Here is a 17,073-nt window from a genome sequence, read left to right as displayed (position 1 = left end):
CGATGCACCCCGGCCTCTCGATCCTTCTGAAGGCCAGAGTCCAGTGATTAGAAGCCTGGGAGTCATGAGACCCAAGTGTGATAAAGTTTCCTCTTGACTTAGTCTTGTAACCCTTGGTTGATAGAACACACCCAAACGTCTCAATGGGAAGACGGTATTTGGCACCTATGGAGGAAGTGCGAAAAGAATGGGATTCTGAGGCATGACCAAGGAGACTCAGGAAGACCTAGAGTTATAATCCTCCCTCAAAAGCTAATGAGCAGTGTGACCCTGGGCAAGTCACTCAACTGCAGCTCCCTTACCTGTAAAATGGAGTAAAAATAGCCCCTACCTCATAGGACTTCTGGGAAGATCCCAGGAGACAACTTACTAAATAACTTTACAACCATTAAAGTGCTATGTGGATCAAATATTATTATTAGTAGTAGTATTTTAAAATCTTTGCTTCTCTCAGAATCAATAGTATTGATTCTCAGTGAGGACTAGGCAACAGGGGTTAAGTGACTTGCCCAGGGTCACACAGCTAGAAAGTATCTGATGCCAGATTTGAACCCAGATCTTCCCAACTTCAGGCCTGGCTCTCTATCCACTGAGCCACCTAGCTGCCTTGAGTCAAATATTATTATTATTATTATTATTATTATTATTATTATTATTATTATTATTATGCCTNTTGGCTATTATTATTATTATTATTATTATTATTATTATTATTATTATTATTATGCCTATCCTGCCAGAATTATCTGAATTACTTCCCCATATACATTTTGTATTCAAGCCAAACTGGGTCACCTATTGTTCTCCTAAGTGAGTGATCTTCTTTTCTTGCCTTTTCTTGCTTTTGCCCAGGCCATTCTCCATACCCAGCGTCTCCCCCCTTATCTCTACTCTCTTGGAATCTCCAGCACTATTCAAGGCTCCTCTAAGATGTCACCTCCCATATGCTATCTTTTTTCATCACGAAATCATGAGTGGTTTTCCCTCTCCCATCATTTTGTAGACTATCTACATTTTGATTATAATAACTAGTTTTTACATAGCATTTTAAGGATTGCAAAGGGCTTTCCAAATATTATCTCATTTGACCATCAGGAGGTAGGCAGAGATTATTATCTTCGTTTGACAGATGCAGAAACTGAGGCAGATTAAGGTCAAGAGATGCCCAAAATCATGCCATCAGTAAGTGTCTGAGGCTGAATTTGAACCCGGGTCTTCTTGGACTCAGACCCAGCCCTCTGTCCAGTATACCACGGAAGTAAGGTAAACGAAGTCATTGTCCAGAAAACCTGTTTTTCCCTTGGGAAAAGTAAAAATCAGAAATGAGTTTTCTGTGAAGATCAAAATACCAGTCACATGACAAAATGACTCCCTTTACTGCCTCCTAGTCCAGGATAAGAGATACAGTAGAAAAGTCCCAAATCCCGTGCTACTGATCCAAAATAGCTTCCAGATAGATGATAAGGGTTGCTGCTGGTTCCCCAAGGTTATATATCATTTATGAACATTTTCTCTGATCTTGCATCCTATAAAAACTGCATTAGAATTTCAGTTCAGGGCAGCCTTCACTAGGAAGGTTGCCCTGGCCAGTGAGGTACACTTCTTAATGAGTAGATTAATAAATAAATATTGGTTCTGCACATTTGAACTTCTGGGTGTCTGGGCTCGTTTTCTGAAGTATTCCACTTCACCACCCAACTCAGCCTCTGTACACTGAGTATTCTTCTCCTCACTCAAGCACTGTGTAAGTTCTTTAAGGGTAGGAACCACCTCCTTTTCATCATCTCTGAACTCCAAGTCCTGAGCACAGTGTCTGGCACAAGGTAGGGCCTTAATATTTGTTACTGAATTAATTTGGAGACCCGGCGATCCACCCCAAAGCATTTATGAGGATGTTCTATTTACTGTGTGTCAGCCACCATCCTGAACTCTAGGGATTAAGAGGGGGGAAATGGAAAAACAGTCATGGATGGCGCCAAAGTTGGTTTAAAAAAAGCAAGCAAACAAACGAAACCTTTACATTTCTAGGAAGAAAATTCCTCTCCAGAATAGCCTTATTGCCAGCATGCTTCTATTGGCTGATTCAGGGCATTGGGCCAGAAAGGAGGGCTCAGGGCTGAGACTCGGGCACCGCACTGGCTCCTTGCTCTGTGAATGAGCAGCACCGTCCAGTCACTCGCCAGGGGCAGAGGGAGTCCCTGGGGAGCACCTGGGGCCAAAGATAAGATATTGCAAACATTTCCTGCTTGTCTTCCCCATTGCTAAAGTCTCCTTTGATTAGCTGGGCTTTCTGGGTGGCAAACGCCCATGGAGAGCCGGGTCACCAGCCTCCTTTTAATAGACGTGATACCCAAGCCAGCCTCCTGCCAAGATCAGTGGTCAGTCACGGTTTCTTCAGTGCAGAAAGTCAGGCACTTTATTTTGTTAAGGAATTTTGGCTCCTGACACCAAAAGTTAATTAGGAGGCTCTTGTGACCCACCCAGGAATTTAACAGATCAGTGGCCAGGCTCACTGAAGCCATCTCTTTGACAGGAATGCTAACCTCCATAGCATAGTGTGTGTGTGTGTGTGTGTGTGTGTGTGTGTGTGTGTGTGTGTGAGTGAGAGACACAGAGAGAGAGACAGAGAGAGACAGAGAGAGAGTGAGAGACAGACAGACAGAGAGACAGAGAGAGACAGAGACAGAGACAGACAGAGACAGAGAGACAAAGAGACAGACAGAGAAGAAAGAGAGAGAGAGACAGAGAGAGACAGAGAGAGAGTGAGAGACAGAGAGAGAGAGAGAGAGAGAGAAAGAGAGAGAGAGAGAGAGAGGTCTGGAATTTCAAGGAAAGGAAACAAAACCTCCCTCTCAGCCGTTGTAACCAACATTGACCCTAGACCTGAGATCTCCCTAAATCAGGAGTCTCAGCAAAGGGGTTCTCAGTCCACCTGTGCCTGCCCATTTTGTGGAATCCTTGTCCAGTCTGTAAAACTGCAGGATTCATTATTAGTAAAGAACTGATTTGGTAGATAAACCCATACACAACCCGTGCTTCACTAAGAGTCTTTGAGTGTAACTGCCTTGTGTATGTATTTATATGTGCATGCAGATGCATCTCAGAATTGTATATTTATATGGAATGTATAGACTGCATATATAATTTAAAATAGAATTATATTTCATATATTTATTTAACATGTAATTTGATGATTTATGCATTAACTATAAATAATAATTTAATATGTAATTTACCTAATATATTCTAATAATAATTTAATATGTGATATAATAATATAAAATCTAAAATAGAAATCTATTCTTCATTTTTTCCAGATTATGTCTATACAACTTTTAACATTTGTTTTCTAATAATTTGCAATCCATGCTTTCTCTTCCCCAAGAAGGCAGGTAACGTGATATAGGTTGTACATATATCGTCCCTATTTCCCTGCTTGTCATGTTGTAAAACAAGACACATATTGCTTACACAGAGGAAAACTCATGGAGGAAAACAAGTGAAGACTGGCATGCTTCACTCTGTCCTCGGACTCCATCTGCTTCTTCTTTGGTGGTGGGGAGCCCTTTTTGTCATGAGTACCTTGCGGTTGTCTTGGATCCCTGCTTTGTTGATAATAGTTAAGAGGTTGACAGTTGATGCTCATACATTCTTGATGTTACTGTGTACAACATTCTCCTGGTTCTGCTCACTTCACTTTGCATCACTTCATATAAGTCTTTCAAAGTTGTTTTTTTTTTTTTGCGATTATCTTGTCATTTTTACGACATCATAATATTCCACATATTTTTGATATTCATCTCTGCCATTAGAATAGTAATGCATTGCTAATAGAGAGTGTTTCATTCCTTCTACTTGTATCTCTCAATAGTGCTTAATAAAGACATCAATAAGTTGATTCTCCTGAGTTTCTACTTTAGTTTCGAGAAATGTTGCCGTGCAGGTGGGCACGTCAGTCCTACCCCAGGCTTCAGTATAGACCGCAGTCCAGCCCTCAATGGACCACCAATGTGCAGTTTTCCATTGAGGCAGAGAGAGGAAGGGGGAGCCTTTTCCACATGTACCCCTCTCCGGTAGGTCAGGGATGGCGCAACACGGGGATAAGTGGCATTCCTCCGGAGCCAGACACTGTTTTAATTCATATATATATATACACTCTCCTGGCACACCAGCTGTGGCTATTTCAGAGTCAAGGAGCCTTGTCTTCAAAGCCTCCATCATTCTCTCTGTGTGTCCATCCTTCTGTCTGTCTGACTGCATGTAACGATCAGGCACTACGAGATTTTGCTGTCATGGAGACATCGAATCACCTTGGAAATTCGGAGCTTTGCCATTCATGATGCAGGGGGCCACCGTGATCAAAACCCCCACAAGGCTCCTTATACTTAGCTGGACCACAAGGAACATCCCTCCCCGCCCCCCCGGCCCAGCTCCACCTGATGGTTCTCCACGTTTAAGTTAAGGATCCCAGTTTATGACCGTTTCTAAAAGCAGACCCAGCCAGCATTAATCATAACAACTTCTTTTAATGCCATTTCCTCCCTCCCTCCCTTTCCCTTCCTTTCGCTTGGGCTGTGAACGGCTGCTAATGGTTCCTTAGCCCGGATTAAAGAGCTCACAGTGTCCTTTGGCACAGGCTGCAGACCGCAGCCACGAGTTTGCCTCTGAACAGAGCATCCGAACAACATGGGGACAGGGATGGAGACAGAGACGAGGGCTGGTTCCTTTGCTCCATCTGCTGCGAACACGGGCCAGATGGAAGGAGAGCAGGTTGTCTCTGCCATGCCTGTTCCCCGGGTTCTTTCCTCTTACCTCTCTGGAGTAGGAGAGGGCGCACAGCCAAAGCACCGCACAGCCAGCGCCCCCGCCGCCCCGAGACACGGAGCATCCTCCGCCTTTTTAGCTGCTCTCACTTAACTGAGAACGAAAGTGGGCAAACAAATGGACTGCCAGTGGCCTCATTTGGATCCCCTGGTAGGCTGCCTCTTTCCTGTATCACTTTATGTACTCCTACCATGAATGGAGGCAGGGACCCCCCTGGGCCTCTTAGGGCTAGAAGATCATTCTAGAGAACGTTCTGGCCCAATCTTCCTTTTGAAAATTTCATATTCTATATTGTTTCATATTTATATTATATTATATTATATTATATTATATTGTATTGTATTGTATATTTTCAATTAATAAATTTCTTAGGTTTAATTCGGTTTTTATTACCATTTTTTACATATAACATAATATGTAAGAGAATAATAGAATATATACGATCTGTTACAAGCATGTAATAAATTATCCTTATTATGCTTATCTAAGGGAAGCAAATTGATACATTAACTGTGTCCAAAAATGAACAAAAATATTTCTCTCCCTATCAAAAAAGGAAAAAAACCAACAACTCTGAAAACAAATAGGTACAGTCAAGCAAGACAAATTCCTACTCTGATTACATTAAAAGATATATATGTTGGGGCAGCTGGGTAGCTCAGTGGATGGAGAGTCAGGCCAAGAGATGGGAGGTCCTGGGTTCAAATCCGGTCTCAGACACTTCCCAGCTGGGTGACCCTGGGCAAGTCACTTGACCCCCATTGCCCACCCTGACCACTCTTCTACCTACGAGTCAATACAGAAGTTAAGGGTTAAAATAAAAAGATATATATGTTCTATTCTGCACCTTGAGTCCCTCACCTCTCTATCAGGACAACCCCCCTCCTTTTATAGATGATGAAAAGAAGGACAAGAGAGAGGATGGGATGTGGTCACAGGTACGTGGGTAACACGTGGCAGAGTGAGGATTTGAATTCTAGTCCCTGAATTCTAAACACAGTTTTCTTGCTACCAAACCATTCTGCTTTTGAGAAAACATTTCATTTCTCTGAACTTCAGATAATACATGTTCCTGCTTCGGAGTCCCATAACAACCCTAGGAAGTAGATATTATCAATAATTATCAACCTTATACTAAAGTGGAGAAAACATCAATGACTTGCCCAAAGTCTCACAAAGAGTAGGTGGGATACAAACCAAGTTACATGATATTAAACAAACCAAGGAAGGGAATAATAATGATCATAGCTAGAATTTATGTAGAATCTTAAGGTTTGCAAAGCACTTTATAGATATTATCTTCTCAGAACTTTATACCAACCTTGTGAGTTAGGTGCAATTATTAGCCCCATTTTACAGATAAGGAAACTGAGCCTGAGAGAGGTTAAACCCAAGATCACATACCTGGTTGGTGGCTGTCCTTCACACTTGAAGAAGACCAAGATGGCGTCACTGGTAATGTCGTGATTTTTGCATAAATTAGATTTAAGTGAAGCAGAGTTGCACAAAGCCATCGGTCTCACTCTCTCTCCCCAAATCATCCAAGTCCAGTGGGAAGACGAAAGTCAGGATGGCCGGTGATGCCTGGGATGCACTGGATGACTTTGGTGTCTTTGGTGCCTAACCAAGCTCTAAGTGCCACACAGCACCTCCTTCTGCTCCTTCGTGGCCACTGGAATAAATTGCTCTCTTGTTCCCATCCCCCTGAGCAAAGTCTTCACGTACCACCCCCAAACTCAGCGAAGGATTTGACCTGTCAGTTACTCTCAACCTGGTTTAGTCTGTCCACCAAGACGGTTCTACCGGAGTGTGGACGCTGCACATGCTACAGCTTCTTGGGGTCACAGGGGAGAGCTAGGTGGCAGGTGGGCACCCAAGGAACATGAACAGCCCTGAAAGGGGCTCAGCAAGGCCACACTCTAGGGGTACTAGTCTTCCCTAAACACCCCATATACCTAGGACACATAGCTAATACTGTCATGTAAAGGATGGCAGCATGGAATCCCTGCAAAATACAGGGTCAGCCTCACCCAGAATTCCAGGGGACCCCCCTGAAGAACTTTGGGTGAGGCTGACCCTGTGTTTTACAGGGATTCCATGCTGCCATCCTTTACATAACAATACCCATCTAAAGTAGGATTTGAACTCAGTTCTTTTTAACTGCAGGTTTAACACTACCCACTGTATAGAAATGGAGTGGGGGACAGCTAGGTGGCTCAGTGGATCAAGAGCCAGGCCTTGAGACGGGAGATCCTGGCTTCAAACTTGGCTTCAGATACTTCCTAGTTGTGTGTCTCTGGACAAGTCACTTGCTCCCCATTGCCCAGTTCTTACCACTCTTCTGCCTTGGAACCAATACTTAGTATTGATTCTGAAAAAAAGAAGGTAAGGGTTAAAAAAAAAAAGAATGGAGTCTGGTTGGGAATTAGACAACATCAAATAAATGGCATGGTGGGAGATGGAGGAAGGAAAGGCAAGATCCAACTGGCCATTTTGGGGGACTCTCCAATTGCCAATTCTTCCCCAGTCCCCATCACAATTAATTTTCAAAAATTTCCCAGGGAGAATCAAGCCTTCTCTGTTAGCACCCTCCCATTAGGTGTTGTTAATGTTTAAAATTTTGGCTTCACAAGTCTTAAAGACCTCAGAATTCCCATCTCTTCCTCCAAAGTGGCTTTGTCTGAACTCGGCAAACATGACTCTTTGCAAAGCTGCCTCATTGGCTCTGGTCAGTGAAGATGCGGGCATTCACCCATTGGGGGCCCGGGATTCTGTCTCCTTTTTACCTGGTGGGGAGAATTGAGCTGGAGTGGAGATTGTCTACAAAGCCACATCTTTCCTTTCACATAAAGCCATCCTAAGAGCGCCTTGATTATTCTGGCAAAATGAATCATAATCAGAGATTGGGTTTCCCAGAAATTGAAAAGCTGAGTGGGGGAAAAAGCACTTGGATAATCTGGAGAGTCCAAGGGGAGGGTAAGGAACGGAAAAAGAGACTGGATAACCTCCAAACATCAACTCATCAGTTTCTGCCAGAGCAGAGGGGACAGGTTGCTCGTGAAATAATTGGACAGAACAGCCAAGGACAAAAGGAAGAGATGTAAGATTAAACATCTGAACCCGTGTCACTGTGTGGATAAAAAAGAAAATTCTCTTCGAGACACAGCCAGCGGCTAATGCTGATGAATCTACTCACTTTGTCCAGGCTTTGTTCTGTGAGGCAAAGAGGTACCCCTCAAGGGCAAGGAAGGGTGGGAAGGAGTGAGGAGAAGAGGAATAAATCAGATCCTCATTCATTCCTTTTTCCCCCTCTCCAGGGCTCCAGTTGCCAGGCTCACTCTGTTATCCACCTTGATTCTGAGCCTAGATCTGCCCAGCCCTTGTCAGAAGGGAGAACCATTGTTTGTGGTCACTGGAAGCCAAGGCACAGAACCCAATAGATGCTCCCAGAAGCTCTTTAGAAAGTGGTATAGTCCTAGGTTCAAATCCGGCCTCAGACACTTCCCAGCTGTGTGACCCTGGGCAGGTCACTTGACCTCCATTGCCTACCCTTACCACTCTTCCACCTATAAGCCAATACACAGAAGCTAAGGGTTTTTTAAAAAAAAGAAAGTGGTATAAATCATAGCAGGAGATAACATGCAACTGCCCCTGATTCCAACTTCATGGGCTTATCTACTTTGCTGGACAGGTCAATGACTCAGTGACTGTTTTCAACACTTGCTTTAGGAATATTTTTATTAGAATAAAAGAATATTGAGGGAAAATAGTGCCTGACAATACAACAAGGCAGCCTCTGAGTTCCCTTCCAATTCTGACATTGTGCAAATATGAGATTTTAAATAGGACTATGTGGAAGTGTTGGTAGCAATGGAGCAGACACTATAGCTTTAAAAATGGAAGTATTTAAAATTAATTAGCTCCTCAAAAAAGGAGAAGAAAAGTTTTATTAATCCTTGAAAAGTTTGTTGACTTTCTATTTAAAAGCTGATTAAAGTTGCCTTGGAAATAAGTCCTAAAACAGATTAATACCTTTCTGCTTTCTCATTCTCTCTCTTTACCCTTCTTTCTTTTTCCTTCCTTCCTTCCTTCTTTCTCTTTTCCTTTCCTTTTCCTTTTCCTTTCTTCTTTCCTTTCTCTTTGCTAATCTCTTTCTCTTTTTCCTTTTCTCTTCCCTTCCATTTTCTCTCTTTCCCTTCTCCCTCTTTCTTTCTTCTCTTTCGCCACTCTTTTACTGTCTTTCCACATGCCTTTCTTCCCCTCTCCCCTTTCCTAGAGCACCTTGCAGTTGTATGCATGCTTATTTTTTCTATTTGTCTTCCAAAACACTTTGAAAAAGGTTTATATCAGAATACTCAGGGACTTGGGGTCTGCTCACTCTAGAACTCCCACGGTTGCCATTTTTATCTCTCCTCCTTTCCTGTTCCTTGGAACAGCCTCAGTTCCTTGGCCCCATGCAATGCCTTTGAAGTTATGTTCAGCAGAATCTCTCAGATGGGCTAAGGGAACACAGAACAGATCATCATGGATTTGTCACAAGCTAGTTTGAATTTTCCAACCTTAAGTCAGATACTTGGCTGGAGCCAGGGACTTTGAGTAAGCAGTAGAGGATTCAATCCAAAGGACAGATATAATCACAGGGTGATTTCTGTTGGCTTTTCTTGCTGTTTGACAGAATGTGGTATAACAGCCCTTGCCCTAAGGCTTTTCAGACTTAACCCTTGCAGAACCTTTACTTGACAGAGAGAGGCTCACCAGCAACTCCACATTGGCTGACGCTCTCAGGGAAAATCAGTTGGCTGGAAAAGGCAAAATAACTCAAGCCTTCAGTTAATAGCAGAGGGTAGCTCAGCAAACCACCTAGAAACCAACCAAGACGTTTAGTCGAGAAGACATAATACCTACAGGAGAACAGAGCTACAATACGCAGACATCACCAGACCATAGTGGTGGCCCTGATGTTTTGGAGGTTTTGGGGATCCTAGCCCAATGAATGCTACCCCAAATTCTGAAAGGCTACATTCTGGAGCGAACTCCTTTAGGGATGGTACCAATCTAGGTACACATGACTGCTATACGCCAGGTCTTGTACTAGGCTGCCAGGGATATGAAGACATCAAGCAAAGCTTTTCTTTTCTCAAGAGACTTAGATTCTCTGGGGGCAAAAAGTGATACTATTTATGTCTCTCTGTACAGACTGACCAGTGAGCTATGGCTTATTTGCTGGTGTCTCTTGGCTCCCCAAATCCTATATTTTAGTTTTAATTCTGCGTCCACACAGCTCTAGTAAAGCCTAACCAGATCCTGCTGGCCACGAACAAGAATAAACCAGAACTAGACGACAATAACAACAGCAGCCTTTGGGTCAGTTTGGTATAAGAAATCCAGATGGGGAGTACTAGCGTAATCCCAGGCTACCCATTTCTCTATATCCCTGAGCCTGCAGAGAGAAGGCCTTACCCTTTGATCTGGCCTCTCAATAAATGTACCTTTTTGGCCTCTCCTCCAGGTGGTAGGAAAGAGGGTCAGATTGTTGGGGCCCCAAATAGAAAAAAAGATTCCCTGAGAATTTTACCTTGTGAGCAAAATGCCCATGAAATCGAGTTTAGTCTCAACGAACATAAATTCAACCCCACAAACATTTGTAAAGGGCCTTCTACGGGCACAGTTAATGCTGGAAAATTGTGTTTCTGTCTCAAAAACAATGAATCCGGCTCCAGAGAGTTATCAGATATGGGCACGCAGGCTCTCTGCGAGGCAGTCATTCCAATGCCCGAGAGTGCCTTGGGCAAAAGAGGCTATTGACCTAAATATGAAGTTGACGGTGTTCTGACTATTTTTATAAAGCGAAGGCTTTAATGGAAGCTCCTGGCCTGCTAGGTCTAGGTCTGGCACTCAAGGCTCTCTACTTTTCTAGTCTTCCTGCCTTCAAGTTATGTGAAGGGTTATCACGTGGAATAAGGACTGCATTTGTTTTGCTTGATTCCAGAAGGCAGGACTAAGGACAGTGGCTCGCGGAGATGTTGCACCAGGGCAGATTTTAGTCCATGTGTATGCTCAGTGTGGGTTGGACTAGATGGCCTCCGAGGTACTGTCCAGGTCTGAGAATTGATATTTCTGTGATCATCTCCAGGTACACAGAGCAGACTACTTTCCGTCTCTGGCAGAATGCATCACATCTCTTGCTTGGGCTGTTCCTCGTGCATAAAATGCCCTTCTTCTCCCTCTTTCACACACTGAAGTCCTACCCATAATTCAAAGCCCCATTCAAATGTCTCCTCCTCCAGGAGGCCATCCCCGATCTCCTGATGGCTAATTTGCTTTTCAGCTCTCCAACAAGCTTCGCATGTCATTCAATGGTCTCCCATTTGCCAAATATTTAATTAAGAACTTATTGGGCTTTCAGGGCACCAAGCTAAAAGGGGGTTTTCTAGATGGTTTACTGAGCTACCCTCTGCTATGACCACTTTCTGGTGTCTCTGGTAGACAATACTTTTCATTGAGCCTTTTTTTTTTAAACCCTTAACTTCTGTGTATTGGCTCCTAGGTAGAAGAGTGGTAAGGGTGGGCCATGGGGGTCAAGTGACTTGCCCAGGGTCACACAGCTGGGAAGTGTCTGAGGCCGGATTTGAACCTAGGACCTCTCGTCTCTAGGCTTCATTGGATCTTTCTAATCCTGGCACCTTGCTTATGGCAGGTAGAATGCCATGGGACGATACCTTCTCTCTCGATCACACCACAGGCTATTGGAATTCAGGTCCTGTCCAGACTTCCTCTCTCCTTCTCTGGCCTTGACATGCTCGGAGATCATCGCATGAGACATGCAGCTTGTCAGAGAGGCTTCGAACCAAAAGGGGCCCCCATCGGGAACGCCCTCATTTCATCGTCGATTGCTTTGAAATGAAATTTGATGGCCGCGACATAATTTAAATGTTCCAGTGACTCTGAAGCCCAAATCAAATCCTGCTTAACCATTTTAACCTGGGCTAGCTTTTAGGAAGATGGGAATCATTCTAGAGAAATCTGATCTTTGTACAGCTCAAAAAAAAGAACTTGGGGTTCATCTCTCAGAGTACCCAGCTCAGTGGGACATACATGGTTGGGACTTTCTTAATTAGTATATATTTTATATATATATTATATTGCTTTGTATTATTATATCTTATGTGCATATGAATATGTGTGTGTTGTATGCATTCAACTGTATTTTAATGTAGATGGTATATTGTATTATGTGGCATTGTATATGATACTATATATATAATTATAATATATTATATTGCATTGTATTATACGTATGAGATATGTACAAGTCCCTTAATCTGTTTACCTCAATTTCCTTCGCTGTAAAATGGGGGTAACAATAGCACCCACCTCGAAGGGTTGTTGTTTTAGGATCCAATGAAATAATATTTCCTTGGCACAGTGCCTGGCATGTAGTGGGTGGCACACAAATGCTCGCTATTACATTGTATTCATATAACATATAATTAAGTACTATATTATATCATGTTGCTTGTTGCATAGAGAATATGTAGAGTATAATGATATTCTGCATCACATTACGGCGTAAGTATTGATCTGTATTTTAGTGTATGTATTATACTGTGCCGTGTGTATGATACTCCGTTACATGGTGTATTATATGAGGTTGCTCTGTGCTACATGCGTGGTACCGGAGTGGACATAGAGTGCTTGTCCTGTTGTCTTGTAGGCATCTAATACCCCAATTCCTAATAGAAGGCTTAAGAAGCGAGCGATGGATGCCAGTGATGACGGCCTAACTTATTTCATAAGATAATAACGATCACACGTACTCAGGAAAGAACAATTATAGTCAAAGGTTCCCTCTTGTCCGGGGCAAGACCACACCGTCATGTGCCTAAGCAAGAGGCATGAGGACAGGAAGAGCCCGAACTTCCAGTCTATTCCGTAGGAGAAGGCTGTGTGCCCAGCTGCCTGCTGCATTTGTCTCTGTCTGTCCGTCTGTCCAAATCACAGCATCTCCTCCTCGTTGGGCACACAGATGGGACGGACGCTCTGGTTATTTTCCTCCCACAAATCACAGCGAACGAAATACTCTCCTCCTTCACACACACCCCTGTAATAAGTCCATTTGTACATATTTGCACATATGTGTAGTGGACAGGCGTGCAAACACACAGCCCAGATATCGTGAAGGGGGCTTCCTCAGATAACGCGTCCGGACACCCACAAGTTCACATGAGTGGAACCAATATTTATTTATTTGTTCATCTATCGATGCCGCCCCAAACTGAAGGTAAAATGCCGTTTGACGGGGTTCAAGATACAAAGAGAATAATGTTCCTGACAGCCTTGGAGCAAACTTTTTATGGCCTGGAAGTCGGCAGCGCGGGCCCTTCTGCCCTCATCTCTTACCCTGGCCTGGGAGGCGGCTGGAGGGACTTATTTTCTTGTGTGAATGTTATTTCTGAGCTGCCCGGCCTTCGCAGGAAGGCTCGTTCTTGATTTCTGTTTTTCCGCAGGGAAAAACATGTTTTTTTCTGGACAATGACTTAGTTTATCTCACTGCAGTTGTATATGTCAACTGTGTGCACCGTGTGTGTGTGTGTGTGTGTGTGTGTGTGCGTGCGTGTGCGTGTGCGTGTGTGTGTGTGTGAGAGAGAGAGAGAGAGAGAGAGAGAGAGAGAGAGAGAGAGAGAGAGATCTATATTGGATAGTTGCTGTATCTGGCCCTGGAAGTGAACCTAGAATCAAAGAACACAACTGCACAGCCAATTGGGTACCATTGTGTGGACCAAAGGCATTTTTCACCCAACGGGGCCCAGAATGAGGCTGTATTCTTTGGAGTGACTCCAAAGGCTCAAGAGGGGACTCCGCAGCATTCTGGGGGTTTGAGCCATCGACACAAGCTAATCCACCAAAAGGAACATGGGAGGACTTTACCATCGAGAGAGAATTTCTCTTCCACCCACTTATTTTTGGAGGAAATGTTGCCTAGGATGCTCCGGTGATTTCCAGCCTTGAAAGCAGGGCATGGCGCTGCTCCGCAAGGACTCTTCCTCCAGCCCTTCGGTCTGTTCCATGAAATGAGAGATTCCTGATCCACCTAGAGCTCAGGGAAGAATTGGATTCCTTTTCCAAATAGTTTCTATGATCCTCCTTCAATGTTTCAAGGCGCTTCACGTATAGGATCTCCTTCGATCCTCACAACAGACCTGGGAGTTGGGTGCTAAAGTTACCTTCACTTTGCAGATGAGAAAACCGAGGTCAGGAGAATGATGAGTAGAGACTCGAGTCCCACCTCAGTTATTTACTAGCTGAAGTTCTAGAAAAAGCCTTTGTTTCCTCATGTGAAAACAAGGATCACTTTAGTACTTACCTTCCAGGATTCTTGCAAGGACCAAAGAAGATAATATTTGGAGAGGGTTTTGCAAACTTTAATACATTCTATAAATAGAAATTATTTTGTTGTTGACTTTAATTAGTTTTGCAGTCTTGCCTGAGTCTCCATGATTGCATTTGAGGTTTTCTTGGCAGAGATACTGGAGTTGTTTGTCATTTCCTTCTTCAGCTCATTTTACAGATGAAGAAACGGAGGCCAACAGGGTTGGGTGACTTGCCCAGGGTGACAGTGAATGAGTCTCAGAGGCCAGTTTTGAACTTGGGAAGATGAGTTTTTCTGACTCCAGGCCCAGCACTCTATCCACTGCTCTATAATTAGTTGTTATTATTGTTTATTTATTATTATTGCAGAATGAGGAAAGGTTTCCCAGGGGAGATGTCATGGAAGGAAGGTCCATATGCCAGGAGACAGAGGTGAGGAGGGGGTGCATTCTAGGCAGGGGGAAAAGCCTGGGCAAAGTGAGGGAGGTGGGAAATTGGATGAATCCAGTGTGGCTGGACTATAGAGAGTAAAAACAAAGGAATAAGGTTGGGGTCAGTATTGGGAAGGACAATAAATGTTGGACAAAGGAGTTTGTATTTTCGTCTAAAGCCATCAGAGACAGACTTGGGGAGAGGAGTAAACTGGCCCTATTTTTGCTTTAGGGGGGTGACAGCAGGGGTTTGGTGAAGTCACAGTGTAAAGGACACATACCTCCCTTTCCCCAACCACCACCCATTGGCTGGTGCCCAGGGTAGTGGGTCTGGAGTCATAAAGACCTGAATTCAAATTATGCCTCACTTCCTATGTGACCCTGGGCTAGTCCCTTAAACACTGACTGCCTCAGTTTCCTTAACTGTAAAATGGGGCTATTAAGCAGTATCTACCTTCCAGGGCTATTGAGAGGACCAAATGAGCTAAGATTTGTGAAAATGGATAGCACAATGCCTGGTGCGCAGTAGGCATTTAATTAATGCTTATTCCCTTCTCTCTCCTTCTCTTCCCCTTTCCCCCAAGCTGCTGAGTGGCCTCTGAATGTCACTCTTGCCTGCATCTAGATGGCACAATCATTCTCTCTCTCTCTCTCTCTTTCTCTCTCTCTCTCTCTCTCTCTCTCTCTCTCTCTCTCTCTCTCTCTCTCTCTCTCGGTATTTTTTTCCTATTTTTAGAAGAGGCCATCGACCCACTTGGAATTTATTGCAGGATGTGGTGCGAGAGGTCCGTTCTCCAGGTGCCCCACTGCCCAGCTCCATTGTGCCCTCGGCTTTGCTTGCTTCCCGGGGGCTGCAGTGATTTCCTGGGCTTCTCAAGGCTCGGGCTTCAGCAGCCACTCAGGCAGGGAGGGAGGCTGACCTCTGCTGTGCCCTGGACAGCTGGAGGACCCAGAATGCCTGGCTCTGGGAAGCATTGCAAGCATTTGGGGACCAGCTGTCCTTCCTTCATCTTCATTGCCTTGACAGTCGTGGTGGTGGGCTGCCCTGGAGCCTCTCGACACTTTCTTGGCATTCTGTAAATACTTGGTGCCGACCAGAATCGGCTCTCGTTTTTCTGGTGATTACAGGGAAGCTTAACACCTCTTCCAGTGGATAGAATCAAGGCCCCTTCTTGGTAAATACAAAATAAAGTACAGAATGTTCTGAGTCTTTTTCCCCATTCCTCTTCCCACATCTTTTCCCCCTCTTTGTGCTGGAGTATTGAAGGGAGGTTCTGTGTCTGCTTCCTACAGTCTCGAGCCGCCTTCACTCGGGTCAGAAATTGTTTGTTGACAATACGATCGGAATTAAAGAATCTCCAGGGAGCGAACACTGCATCTTCTGTCTGCCTAGCAATGTGCCTGGTGCTCGCAGCGAGGCAAGGCTTGTGGCCTCAAAGGTGCTGCTGCTTGGAGAAGAGGGCACGAAAGAGGGAGGAATGGGTGGAAGAAGGGAGAGGGGGAGGTCTGGAAGAGAAGCCGTCCTTGCTGATCATTTGAGAATGATCCTGTGTGGGGGCAGTGGTGTGACTCATGAAAGGCCAGGCGGAGATTCCTCACCTAGTGCCCATGAACTGGCTTTTGTTAATATTTTGAAAACTGCGTTTTAATATTATTGGCTTCCTTTGCTGTTGTTGAGTCATTCCAGGCCTGTCTGACACTTTGTGGGCCCACTTGGGTTTGTGTTTTTTGGCAAAGGAGCTGGAGTGGTTTGCCATTTCCTTCTCTGGCTCATTTTTGACAAATGCAGAAACTGAGGCAAACAGGGTTAAATGACTTGCTCAGGGCCACACAAATTAGTATCTGAGGTCAGATTGGAACTTAGATCTTTCTGACTATGGGCCCAGAGTCCCATTCATTGTGCCATCCAGCTTCCCCAATATATTTTATCCTATGCATTTAAAAAAAGATGATTCTGAGAAGGGGTTAGTGAGCTTCACCAGACTATGTAGGGCAGTGATTGCAAACCTTTTAGAGACCAAGTGCCCAAACTGCAGCCTTTACACCGCCTGCAAGCTGCCCTCTTACCCCAGACAGGGCAGGGAGGAAGCATTCCCATTGGGCTGCTGGGCAGAGGGGCAGATGATGGGAGAAATGCCCTCAGGTGCATTGGAGAAGGGGAGAAGGGCAGCTCTCTCTGGCACACATGCCACAGGTCACCAACACGAACCTAGGGGATCCATGACACAAAAAGGATTGAGTCTCATGGCTAAAGACACAAGTTCCCTGGACGAAGGCAAAAAAGGGACATGTAGGGTTCATGTCCTGCCCCTAGATGGTTTTCAGGGTACCTCTTAACTTTATTTAACCTACCTACTGTTATTTAGTCTCTCAAATTTTGGAATATTTTTTCCAATTACTTATAAAAACATTTGTTTTTAAAAATTTTAAGTTCTAAATTCTCTCCTTC

The sequence above is a fragment of the Gracilinanus agilis genome, chromosome 5 (assembly GCF_016433145.1).
Source record: "Gracilinanus agilis isolate LMUSP501 chromosome 5, AgileGrace, whole genome shotgun sequence".
In the NCBI taxonomy this organism is placed as follows: Eukaryota; Metazoa; Chordata; class Mammalia; order Didelphimorphia; family Didelphidae; genus Gracilinanus; species Gracilinanus agilis.
The sequence above is the reverse complement of the archived record's forward strand: the minus strand, read 5'-3'. Positions refer to the sequence as shown.